We start from the raw sequence: 13,501 nt of genomic DNA on the forward strand, positions 1-13,501 counted from the left end.
ATTTGAAAGGCTGTCATGGGAAAGCAGGGGTAGGCTTGTCATAAGGGAGAGAATAAAGATCTGGGAGAAGAAAGTTAGGGAGCAGATTTCTGCCTTGATAAAAGGAAGAACTTTCTAATAATGATTGATGAGAGTGTGGCTGCCTTGTGAGGTGGTAAGGGTGCCATGACTAGAAGTATGCAGAGACCAATGTTTGTTATCAGGGAAGGGGGCAGCAGTCAGCAAGACGGACTGATCCCTTGTAACGCTAAGATGAAAGGTTCTAAATTATATTTTATTTATTAATTTGAGGAACAAGGGCTAAGTTTTTTATTGTTCATTTCTTGCATTTCCAGTATTCCTTGGTGACATCCGTGGCCTGAGGCTCTTTGCCACAGTCCTGTACCACCACACAACTGCAACCAACCACTTCATGGGATTTTCCTTCTCTGTCGGTTTTACAGAGGCCTACCCATTCCCCTAGTTTCTTGTTGTCATTAACCTTAATTTGGTTGATTTGGTGTTCAGCACAAAGGGCCTCTGCCAGCTTGACATACATAGGTTCATCCAGTTGGACGCAAGCACACAAAGATGGGCTTGGTGCTTGCTTGTCTAAGGCTTTGGCAGCTTTGTGAATTCCATGTGCTAGGTCATCGTGGAATGAGTCTTTCAACACTTCTTGTAAAGCAGTATTAATGTCCATTATACCTCCAGCTACAATGCCTTCCCTGGCCATGGTGGTGGGTTATGGGTGGAGCCAAATCTTGAGTGTACCCTAGCCTCCCCCTCTGCACTCCTGGGGGGCAGCAGGGAAAGAGCTAAATCGTATTTATTTTAGACCCAACACTCCCAACGTGTTTCAGTTTATCCTGATTTCTAACTGAGGAAATAAAAAGGATAGAGACTAATTACTAAGCACCTACAAGCAAAACACGTTACATATATCATTATTTAAATCTTCACAACTTCTAAAGCAGACATTTTTTTATGTAAGTACTATTTTTTTTTATTTAAATTCAAGTTAGCTTAAAAAAATTTTTGTTAAGTTTGAGAGCGAGTGTGATTGGTAGGGGGTGGGTGCAGAGAGAGGGAGAGAGAGAATCCTAAGTAGGCCCTGCGCTGTTAATGCAGAGCCCTATATGAGGCTCAAATCCATGAACCCATGAGATCATGACCTGAGCCGAAACCAAGAGTTGGTCCCTAAACCGACTGAGCCACCCAAGTGCCCCAAGTTAGTTTTTTTTAATGTTTATTTATCTTTGAGAGAGAGAGAGAGAGAGAGAGAGAGACTCTGACAGGAAGCTAGTGGGGGAGGGGCAGAGAGAGAAGGGGACAGAGGATCTGAGAGTAGGGGAGGGGCAGAGAGAAGGGGGGAACAGAGGATCTGAAGCAGTCTCTGTGCTGACAGCAGCGAGCCCAACGTGGGGCTTAAACTCACCAACTGTGAGATCATGACCTGAGCTAAAGTTAGAGGCTTAACCAACTGAGCCGCCCAGGTGCCCCTTAAATTCAAGTTAGTTAACGTATAGTGTAGTACTGGTTTCAGGAGTAGAGTCCAGTGATTCACCACTTTGAGGCAGGCATTTCTATCCCCGTCTTACAATAGGGGAATCTGAGGCCCAGGAAGTAGATGTAACATATCCAAGGTTATTTGGCTGCAGAATAGTAGCCAGACTCCTCTGATTCCAGAGCCTGTGCATTTTTTTTTTTTTTTGCTGTGCCCTGGTTTCTTGAATATGTGCTCATTTGTATGCTAAACACCTGCTGGACATGGCACAGTGTGTCTGAGACTTTGACAGAGCCTGAGTTTTCTAGTACTATCTCTAAGTCCTCATTCTTCTCATTTAATTTCAATATATACCACCCAAGTATCCCATTCCCACTTTCTAACTTGGTTGTGCCTGCCAAACTGGATCTAGTATATCACAGAATGACAGTCTTGGAAAGGACTTTAGTATCAATCATCTTCAAGTCTGTTCTCCAGATTCTGAAACTGAGGACTGAGGAAGAAGCAAGGAGTTCATGGTCTACTAGAAAGTCAGACTTATGAATAATAATGATAGTAGAGTATGGTTCAGTGTTATGACAGTAGGAGAGAGGGATTTCTGAGATTAATTCAAAAAGATTGATAGGAGACAGCCACACAATAGACGGAAAAGGGCATTCCAGCAGGAGGAGGAAGCATGAGCATCTATCCCTTGAGGAGACAGACCTGCCATTCTGTTCACAGCCACTACTTCCAGGAGGCCGCTGATTGTTGGTATCAACCTGAAATGTCAATACTGTTTCCAAGTTGAATCTGGGCTCAGATGTATATGTGACATCTCCCCATACCTCTGGCACAGATTCAAGAATCATTTAGGCATCTGAAATTCTGAGTGTGTCTGCTTTCTGCCAACAACAAACACTATTGAAAAAGACAGGACCTGGTCTCCCTTATTTCAAATTCTTGAAGTATTTAAAATTACATTGAACCAGTACTAGGTTATTTCCAGAGGCTACATTCTGGCTTCCTAAGTAGACGTAGTTTCCTTAGAAGCTGAGAACTCATCATGTAGCATCAAGATGGCAATGAGCAAAACACTTGTCCCACAGTGGGCATTCAGTATGAGCTTGCTGAACTAAATGTATTTCTTAATGGACCCTAAATCCCTTAAGGGCAGGGACATGGATCTTATTAATCTTGGTATGACCAATGTCTGGCACATAGTAGGCTTCCAATAAATCTATGTTGAATGAATGAATGAGTGAATGAACTCAATAAGTGAATGAACTCAATGAATAAATAGGAACAAAAATAGTTATTTTTTGAGTGCTTACCATGTGCCAGTTATTGTACTGAGTGCTTTATTTTTTTTCTAGCTTTACTGAGATATAGTCAACAAATATGACTGTAAGATATTTAAAGTGTACATCATGATGATATGATACGATTTGATATGATGTGCAATGATAAAACACATTTATTTATTTACTTACTCATATTTTTGGTGAGAACATTTAAGTTCTAGCTGAGTACGTTATTTCTCTCATCTCATCTGCTCCCTGAAACAATCCTACAAGGTAGGCATTATCACTGCCATTTACAATCAAGAAGACTGATGTCCAGAGACCTCAGATCCCAAGACCCAAGTCCATCTGGCTCCAAAGTCCAAATAGGCTTTTAACAGAGTTTCCTGATTTCAGAGGCAGTATCACCCAAACTGTTCAAGTAAATGTGAAACAAAGCCTGTGTTACTGGGGTAAGGTTCATGGAAATGCAGAGTATACAAAATGATTTCCAGCAGTCCCCAGAGCAGGAAGGACTGGTTACAAAACTACAATATTCCACAAAGAAAGCCAACCAACAAATTCCCAAAGGAGGTTTTTTTTTTAAACCTCTTTTAGTTTGTCCTATAAAATAAGTTGCTCCAACGACAGATCTTCAAATATGTATTTCAATAATATACCTCAACAAATGACAAAATGAAACTAATCTGAACCCTATTTTTCTTCTGTCTGTTCAGGGAAGAAAGGCGATTCATGAGATAAAAAGCTAGTTTAAAAAAAAAGCTGAAAGAGAAAAAATAGGTAATGTACAATGGATAATAGAAACCTCAGCGACAACCACCTCACCCTTCAGCATTTATCACACAAAAACAAGTGTTCAGACTGATGACCCTGGGGCAATGAAAGATTCTTAATCGAAACAACACTCAATTAAATTATGTTCAGAATATTCTTACAGACAGGAAAGAAGAGTCAAACATTTAAACATATTTTTAACAAGGGTTGAAACAAAAAGAGGAGGATTTTGGCAAACTCCCAGCTAGTCAGAGAAATGAACCAGAATTCTTAATTCTTGGTTGGCTTACTCTCACATACAACAAAAGGTCTGGATGTCAGACAGACAAGACTTTCCACCCAGAACGGATGCAAAACCAACAGGTGATTCCAGAAACGCAGCTGATGTTAAACGATGTTCTAACAACAACAAAGGAGGAAGGGGTAGAAAAAGTCATCAGGTTAGTAGTAATTGTATACACTGTAATTAGCCTTTGGGCAAAATGAGATTCTGTGGGTGAAATGTCTGTGGGTGAAAGGAAGTGCTGTGTGTAACACTAAGACAACGGCTTCCAAAACTCCCATCAGACACTGTGGAGAAGGCGTGTGTGGAGGCTTCCGATATCATGTTGGGATTTAGATTAAATGAGATAACTTATGTGAGAGGGCCTGGCACAAGGTAGATGCTTTATAAATATTAACTGAGTATAAATCTATTAAAACTGTCTTTATCCAAAGTAAAAGAAAATTCATGGCTCTTGATGAAGGAGGTGAGAAAAATAACTTGTCTGTGCAGAGCTAGAGAAGGACTTTGTCGGAGAATCTTTGTCAGTGTGTCATTTCTGAAATCAGGGCTTGGGGATCTCTGGCCTTGGATTCACCACTAACAGCGGTGTGAAATGCAGAGATGAGTACCCCATCCCTATCATCAAGGAGTTCACTGATAGTGAAGTACCAGACAGGAATCTCATGATCATGTTAGGATCTGACAAATGCTAAAATAGATATTTCCCAGATCCATGAAAAAAAAAAAGAAACAAGAATCAAAGCACATTTTCCCTTTTCATCACCAGTCAGCTTGCAGATAAGAAATAAGACAACATCAAGAAACAAAAACCCAAGAACAAAAGGACTCATGCAGAAATGGGTCTGTAGTGTAAGAAGCAAGGAGGGAAGCCATCTTCTTTGATTTTTTTTTTTTTTTTAAAGCTAAGGGCTTCTTAGGGAATGGCTATTCTGTGCAAGTGTGACCAGCATCATTACACTGAGTCAAGTACCTGGGAGAGGTGAAAATGAAGAAATGCCCAGGAATGTGTGTGAGAATTGCAAAACATAAATACCTTCTATGGCTCACCTCTTTTGGGCAATGGAAAATGAAATGTTACCCTGACAATCAGAAAACCAAAGGAACTCATGATTTAAATCATGCCCAGAACATGCTTAGTACTCAGTAATTTTTAACAAAAATGCCTAATGTTTGATGGGGCTGTGTTGGTGCAGAAGGGATGGATCCATCTGGCACCATATTCCGTTTCTCCTGAGAGCCATTAAGACTTTCCTAGGACACCAAGGCCTCTGCTTGCCCACTCATGTGTAGTAGAGAACCCCACCTCTTTCTTAACAGAAAACAGGAGGTCATCAGGTAGGTACTATCCCAAACTGCCTCCTTCCCTTCTACTACAAACTTATCCCTAGCTCCTCCTGGCTTAGAATGACAGTCCATAAAATGCTGGAGGAAAAAAAGTTCCTAGGGCAATGTTATGTATTATACATTCCTTTTAAGATTTGTAACACGCATTAGCACAGACTCAAAGAAGCAGTGATTAAAAAAAAACAACCCTTTTTAATTTGGTTCACTTCAGTTTCCCAAACTCATTTGGTCACAGAACCTCTTTTAAAAAAACATATAACCTATTAAACACCTTTGGGAAAGACTTTTAGATGAGATTCCCAAATGAGCACTACTCTTTGAAACAGGACAGAATACTGCCTCAGGATATAATTACCCTAGCCTGGGGGTGTGGGCCCCAGCTCTGAGGTATAGTTCCTGAGATACCAGAGGGGCCCACAGGAAAAAGGAAATGAAGCCAGAGAACAGTTCTAAGGTCTCTTTTTACTGTAACAGTCTATGATTCTGTTTCTCAGAGGACACCACACAGACTTGCTCTGGGATAATCTAGACACAGGACAGAGATGCATAGTGGGGAGGGGGTCAGATGTCTGAAGACATATTTTCATCTTGTACAAATCTGGGTCTAGCTCACTATGTATCAGCATACAATAGCTCAAGGAGTTTCACTCAGAGAACCAAAGACCTAGGGGAGAAACAAAACATAATTGTGTGTGGCTGTATGGACACCAAAGCAGAAGTACACATGTAGAGGTGCACAGATACAGCCATACACTTGCACATTATCTATACTTAACTAACTAGGCACAATACCCTGGGAGCCACTTTAGTATTGCAGATAAAAACAGAGTCAAACAGGATGCCTGGGCGGCTCAGTCGGTTGAGGTCTGACTCCTGATTTCCGCTCAGGTCATGATCCTTGGGTTGTGGGATTGAGCCCCATGTCGGGCTCCACGCTGGATGTGGCCCCTGCTTGGGACTCTCTCTCTCTCTCTCTCTCTCTCTCTCTCTCTCTCTCTCTCCCCCTCTACCCCTCTCCCCCGCTCGCGCGCTCTCTCTCTAAAGTAAATTTTTAAAAAATAGAGTCAAACAAACATGGGTTCAATTTTGTTCTGACACTTAGAAGTTGTGTGACCTTGAACAAGTTAGTTAACTTTTCTGAGCCAGTTTCCTTACCTGTAAAATAGGGCTAATAATACCTACACCTCACAGAACTGCTGTAAGAATTATATACTATTTACCAGATGCTGTTCTGCATGTTTTATATGTTGATGCTCACAATAATCCTATCAATATCCCTATGTTACAAATGAGAAAACCGAGGCACAGAGAGGGGAAAAACTTGCCTGTTACACAGCTAGTAACTAATGAGGCTGGGATGCTAACACAAGCAGTCTACGTCTTAATCACAAAGCTATCCTGCCTAGCACAGTTCCAGATTATAGTAGGTCTATGATATTCCCCGGGAAGACACAGACACACATACACAAATATACAAATACCCTACACCTCTTCTTCCTCTCTCGGATTTAAAATGTGCTGTTTTTGTCATTAGTTTGTTACACGGGCAGTTCAAGTGGGCAGCATGCAGACACCAGCTTCCCAAACACAAGGATCCTACGTGGCTCTTCAAGGAACAGAAGAACAATTCAACATTATAAATGATGACTCACGACCACTATTTTCACAAACAGCCTGCTAATTAAACTTTCTTATGAACCTTGCTAACCAATTTTTCCAATGCATGGAGGAAAAATCATTCATTATAGACCGGAATCCGAAATCTAATATTAACAGCACAAGTAGGATCTGTGGCATTGTAATTTGATCAGCTTGAGCATTAATAACAGTTAGACACTGATGTCTGAGGCAGTTAATCAGCTTTTGTTGAGATGTACATAGATAACTGAACAAAACATCTGGAAGACAGACTAGAAAGTAAAACTAGCTTATCACAAGGGGTTTAGTATTTGCTTTATCCTTACAAATCCCCTCGTCACAATGTTCTATCTTCTAGGTGACCACAGTAATATCCTGAATTGGTATAGCACTTTAACGACTTACCAACACATTAGTAGCCCATCTCCCATCAACACACAGTAAGGTGGAAAGAACCAGTGTCGTTTTCCCCATTTTATGTACAACAATCTGAGGCACAGAACAGTTTGATCCACTGAAAGTCCCATAGCTATAATGAGAACTTGGTGGAACCTTCCATTTTATCATGTTGCCACTCATAGAGGTGGCCTGGTTTTAAAAACAATCTCAGAAATCATCCTGGCATTTTCAAATACTGAACTGAAGGCTTTCATTTACAATCTTCCAGAACCACTAAAACTGCTATTCATTATTACTGTAGCTATTTCTGAGGTTTACTGGAATACATCCTACACAGCCACATGCAAGACTCAGGATGAAACAGCAAGAATGCGAGGGACCTTCTCTGTGAAAGTCTCTTGTTCCAACTGGCAACAGCATGTGGTCAGACAGACATGGGTACACAGACAGCTCGGTCAGTCACTTCAAACAACGTGAGCTTTGGTTTCCTCATCTAAAGAATGGGGCTGCTATTACCTCTTGGGGTTGTGGTCAGGATTAAATGAGATAACAAATATAAAGCAACTGGCATCCAGCAGTTCTTAATAAATGTAAGGTCCCATTCCACTCTCCTGCCTTCTCATACGGCATTTCCTATTTCCTATTTGGAATTATATAACTGAGGACTGAACCAAGAACAAATAGATACCTACTTTTCCTTTCCTCTGTCTTCATCCATCTATTGGCCCAGGGGTAGGACACTTGGTGAGAAGAGGGAAGCAGTCAAGAGACAGAAGGGGCCCCTCCCATTTATAGGCTGCTTTAGTTTACAAGTGCCTCCACATGTGTCAGCTGTTTGAATTCCAAGTCCCATGCAAAGAAGGTAGGGTAAGGATCTATCTTCGTATTGTATGCCGAGAAAATGGGAGGTCCACAAGGAAAAAGTGACTTATGCAAGGCCAGGCACATACCTATTATGTGTGTGTGTGAGAGGGGCTGGGGAGTAATGCAAGATATTATTGATATCTGTCTCACTTCTGGTTAGAGTTCACTGCACTGTGTCTGGTATTTCTGAGAAGGAAGTATTCGGTATGTGTGTGTATGTTGGGGAGGGTAGAACACTCTGGGGTAGTGCTGTATTTCTTTTGTACTTAGACAGTGGTCTGTCTCATTGAAAAAGCTCCACTTACTGGCAAGGGGCACTGGGGAAGAGAAAAGGTGGCTGAGAACTAGTTCCAGTTTCCAGGGTCAGGGCCAGAAGGTGAGAGTAACATTTGATTTTCCTGCTTGCTGTCCAGCTCAGAGTCCTGGGCAATGCAGAACCTGCCAGAACTCACTGCAGGGACCCTTACCAGGAAGATGGTAGCAGAGTACTGAAGTGCCTGTGTGCCCAGCCTCAGGGTTTGAGGGGAGAGGGGAAGACTGAAGAGATCTGGAGACCAGTTAATACCTCAGTTCATGGCAGCAGGCAAGGAAGCTCACTTCAGAACACTTCCTTTGGCACATTGTTTACAAAAACAGTGAAAACAGGGACTCCAGTCAGGCAGCCTCTCTCTGTCACAGACTTCCTTGGCCAGAAAAAAACATGTCAATCAATCCAACATGGGCTCAAGCAAGAAAGATGAAGAAAGAAAAACTCTATGTATGTGAGTTCAGGCTTCATATCCCATCCTGTATTATAGCTGGCAAGTGTCTCCACAGAGGTCTGTGGGCTAATGTGAGTGTCGGGGGGAAGGTGGGGGGAGGGGCTGGGATCCTGCTTACCACTTGAGAATGGGATCAAGGTTGTCACCATCCATTTTTCCTTCATGTAAAGAAAACTTAGGCTAAGTGGTTGGTTACTTCTCAGACAAGTCACCTAGCCACATGTAATTTAATTTTCCTTCTGGTTCTCCTTTTACCATTCATCCTATGCCCATTTTGCTCTACCTTGCTTTTTAAAAAATCCATAGCTATTTTAATTCTAGCTCTCTTTCATATTATCTTACAAAGCCAATTCAAATCCTCTTTTAATCAAATGGCACGTGAGTACATAAAAAGGCAAAAAGAGGAGGCAGGACAGGAAGCAAGCAAAGAAAAGAAAAAAAAGAAGAAAGAGCAAGGAAAACAAGAAGCCAAGTGCTCTTGACTCAAGTCTTCTTTGGGAGGCTCTGGCCTCAATATGTTGGCTATTTTGATAGGGTCAGAGGAAGTACTGAATGTCAAAGCCTTTGAAAACAGACACAAAGGGAAATTTGGGGGATTATTAAGTATACGTTTTATGCTCATACCGCCAATAAAATGATTAAATCTGAGTCAAGATGTTTGTGGTGAGAAATTCCATTATCAGCCATAGGAATTAGAGTAATTACCCGAACTATCTGTATCCACTTAATGGTAATGGGACCTCACATATCACCAGACATCCAACTGCAAAACAAGGGCCAAGCAGAAAACCAAATTTGTAAGTCAGCAAGAAACTGAAGTAGGTGCAAGGAGAGTCACGGAGAGAACTTGTGCCTGACCTCAGCAAGATAAACAATGATCCTCAAATCACAGACGCCATGGGGAGTCTGCAAATTGTCCACCTCCTTCTGTGTTAGGTTGGGTTATTTATTAGGAAAGTAGAAAAAAACACAGACTTTGGAGTCTGACAAACTTGGGTTCAAATCTTAGCCCTACCACTTATTAGCTATGACCTTGGATAAATTACTTAACCTTTCTGAGCTTCAGTTATTTCATCAACACAAAGGGGCCACTAATAACACTTTCTCATGGAATAGTCCTGACTGTTCCATTCACTATCCCTTGAAGATGTCTCTGAAGCCTTGCTCAACTGCTTCCCTCTTCATGGACTGGTCTCCCACAACCTGCTCTCTACCAAGATCAAGGCTCATTTGACACTTGTTCTGAGAACCCCAGCCTACTGTCGTCTTTCTCTCTTTTGAACACCCATAGCTGATGTGTTCATATTCATTTAGCACAGCCAGAGTGACAAGGTAACAGATCACAGACTTTGCAGTCAGACAGATCTAACCCCACTCTCCAGCTAACTGTTCTAAGTCTTGGCTTCCTTATCTATAAAATGGGGATAATACCACTGATCATACATAACTGACATAAAGCTTCAATGAGATAATATATATAATACGTAGCTGAAACATAGCAGGCATTCCATCAAAACTCCATCCTTCTGTGATGCGTCCTTCTGTGCTAATGAAACTACTAGCCAGGGTCAGGAAGGGTCAGTTTGGACCTTGGTGAAAAACGAAACAAACACCCCCCACCCCCACCCCCACTACCATCACACGCAAAACAGTAAAGGCGGACAGACATGCGTTCCAGCCCCTTCCAGACCTGCAGGCTGCCGTAGGACCCCATACTTTGTCCTGGCTTCCCCCATCACTGCCCTGCTGGCAGCAACGTGTGGGCACAAACTATGTCTTATCCTCTCTGGCTTCTTCACAGACCCTGATACAGAATTTAAGAGAAGAGAAGGAAAGGGAATAACATTTATTTGGTCTGAGAGAGCAGACACTAAATAAATACTGTTGGCTGAATGAAAATGTTTTACAAATGTAAAAGCCTTATCCAAATATATGGTCTCTATCTGAATTTTATCTTCTCTCCAAACTAGAAATATCTTCTCCCATCAAAGCTCAATTTGGGGACTGTAGAAAAAATAAAAAGGCAACTTAAAGATCTTTAGTTCTTACAAGGAATGAAGACAGATACAGAGTTCATCAGTTAAGAGCAATAAGGGAGATGTGGAATGGGGTTGTTGTGGGGTGGGGGAGGCAGACTGAAAAGAGAAATCACCCTGCCACACCTCCCAGAAGACAAGAAAAAAAATGAATTTCCCATTAACACATTTCAGAAAGCACTTTCCTCCTACCCTGAAGCTGATGAATTACATTTTTAGATAATGTGTGGAAATTTCAGTTTGACATTACCTTCCTGCTTAGTTCCTAGTCTCAATCAACCAGGTCATTCTACAGAGAAGGGGGAGGGAGTGAGGGAAGGAGTGTGTGTGGGGGTGTGTGTGTATGTACTGGGGGAAGGAGGGGAGGCTGGGTGAACAGGGAATTGGTCCTACAAACCAAACAGTCAGCTAAAGCACAGAAATAGAAAATCCTTAAAATACCCAGGCCTGATTCACATCCCAGGTAAAAATCCTTTGAGACATTTCTCTTGGGACATGAGAATACTTTCCTACGGTTATCTGAGTTTGGAAGCGGGGCAGAACCATCTAATATGGAAGGGAAGATGAAGGGGAAGATAGCCAGGGGGCAAAAGGAAACCATACCTGCTCTATAATCCTGACTCCTGCCACCCTGGGAAAAGAATTATATCCAAAGGAGCAGAATGTACCTGTATAAGTTCTAATCCTCACTGATCCATTCAGTTGCCAACCTATCCTAATTAGAAAGTATGGGAGCTCTCTGCCCCGTGGGTGTGTAAGAGGCACAATAATTACATGGTTTACTGTTTGCACTTAACATTCTGACATCTTCCAGTTCCCCTTAATAAGGGAGACCCCTATTCTTCCATTTTGTAACCCTACTAGGCTGCCAAATCTTCTCCATAACTGAATATTTTCCATTCACCCCCAACAATAATCACTTTCCCTCCCCAAGTCCACAAGTCAAAATTCTTTCGTTCTTCTTTGTGGAATACAAGTAAGATGACTGCAGGGGGATGAGAAATAAAATGACAGATGCAAATCTGCCTGATTTTCCTTTGAATTCAAGAAACACATTGCACTGTACCAAACACATTTTCAAAGTCAGCAGCAAAATGTGCTGATAAATGCTACTATTTCCTGTACCTTTCTCATCACTAGCCCTCTGATGTGCATGTAGAAAAGTTCATTTAGCTAATCAATATCTTGGGATTTTCTTGGATTATACATAATTGAGACTGGGTTTTAACTATGCTTACATTTAAGGCAGCATCCATTTTAATACAGTGCTTGCAAAATCAAGAAAAAGAAAACACAGTGAAGAGTATTTTGTGAAGAGACAAAACCTGAAGTTAAAAAACCACTCTGTTCTTCCTTGTTCAGGTAACTGGTGACCTGCTTAATTAAAAAACCACTGGTCCTTATTGTTATTTTTTTAATGTGTAGTATGCTCTTTTCCAAAACAAAAGATTTTGAACTCTAATTGTGTTTTCCCTGAACTGAAAGTTTTCATTCCCTGGGTAATATAAGCTGAGTTCATTTGTTAAGGGGAGAAGTCAGTTGAGTATTTTTAGAGAAACTGCCAAAGATAAACTATAAATTGGACAACTCACAATTAGACAGTCCTGGGTTCAAGTCCCAGCTCCTCCACTTGGAAGCCAAGACACCTTGGGCTAATTACTCAGTTGTTCCTAAGTCCAAGTTTCTTCATCTGTATAATAACTATCTTGAGGATTACATGAAATTCCATCAATTCATCTCAGCACAATGCTTAGCACATAGTGCACAATAAACACTGGCTATTATTGTGAGTCTCCAAGAAATCCCAATTTACTATTTAAATGAGCTACTCTATTTAAAGCACTGAATACCATGCCCAAAACACACAGAAGGCACACAGAAACATACAAAAACTTCTGCTATTATATTTATTTGGCTGGGTGTTGTAAGAAAGTATGCCAATAAACTCACCTTAGGGCTGAATTCACATTTTAGGAATGAATTAAAAGCACTTTCATATTTTAGGATTTTTCAGGGCCTTTTATTGTTTATAAAGTTATCTCAGAAGTAAAACTCACTCAAATTTCCATAGTGCCCTAGAAGTACAGTTTCTTGAAAGTATATGAGGTAACATAAAGCAGTCCACAGCCCTCACTGTCCTTCCTCTTTTTAACCCAAGAGACCATACTCCATGCAATGCCTCCTGACCTTAGAGGGCCCTAACAATCCCCCCACCCCCGCTGCTGTACCCACATGTCACCTACTGAGAGGGACACACAGGATTAATAGCATTTTCACAAATCTGAGAAAGAATAGAAGTTACCCAGTGGCACGAAATCAAAACTGAGTTGGTTCCTTTAACTGGAGATGTGATTCCAGATACAAAGGTGGTGGCAAAGCATTCACCCTGATGTCCACAGCAGTAAAGGGTCTTTTTTGCCTTGTTCTGCCTTTTCCACTGAATAACATTAATTACGCCAAAGCCAAGTGTTATAAAGAAAAAAAATGAAAAAAAAAATGGGCTAGAGGTGAGGTTTAGGAAATGCTGTCTTTGTCAGGGTGCAACTCTAACCAGCTTCGTTTTTTGGTATGCTTAACTTCATCTGGTGATGCTGCTTCATAATAGATTACTGTGTCCTAAGAGGCATACT

At 41.3% G+C, this 13,501-nt stretch overlaps 1 protein-coding gene and 1 pseudogene across 7 annotated transcripts in view; both read right to left on the reverse strand.

Moving 5' to 3' along the window:
- ELAVL4 (ELAV like RNA binding protein 4) overlaps positions 1-13,501 on the reverse strand; it is a 146,075-nt gene that overhangs the window by 33,129 nt on the left and 99,445 nt on the right. The gene's annotated exons all lie outside the window — the stretch shown is intronic.
- On the reverse strand, positions 317-715 carry LOC132671005 (small ribosomal subunit protein eS12 pseudogene; annotated as a pseudogene).

This window comes from Panthera onca, chromosome C1 (assembly GCF_046562875.1).
Source record: "Panthera onca isolate mPanOnc1 chromosome C1, mPanOnc1 haplotype 2, whole genome shotgun sequence".
Lineage (NCBI taxonomy): Eukaryota > Metazoa > Chordata > Mammalia > Carnivora > Felidae > Panthera > Panthera onca.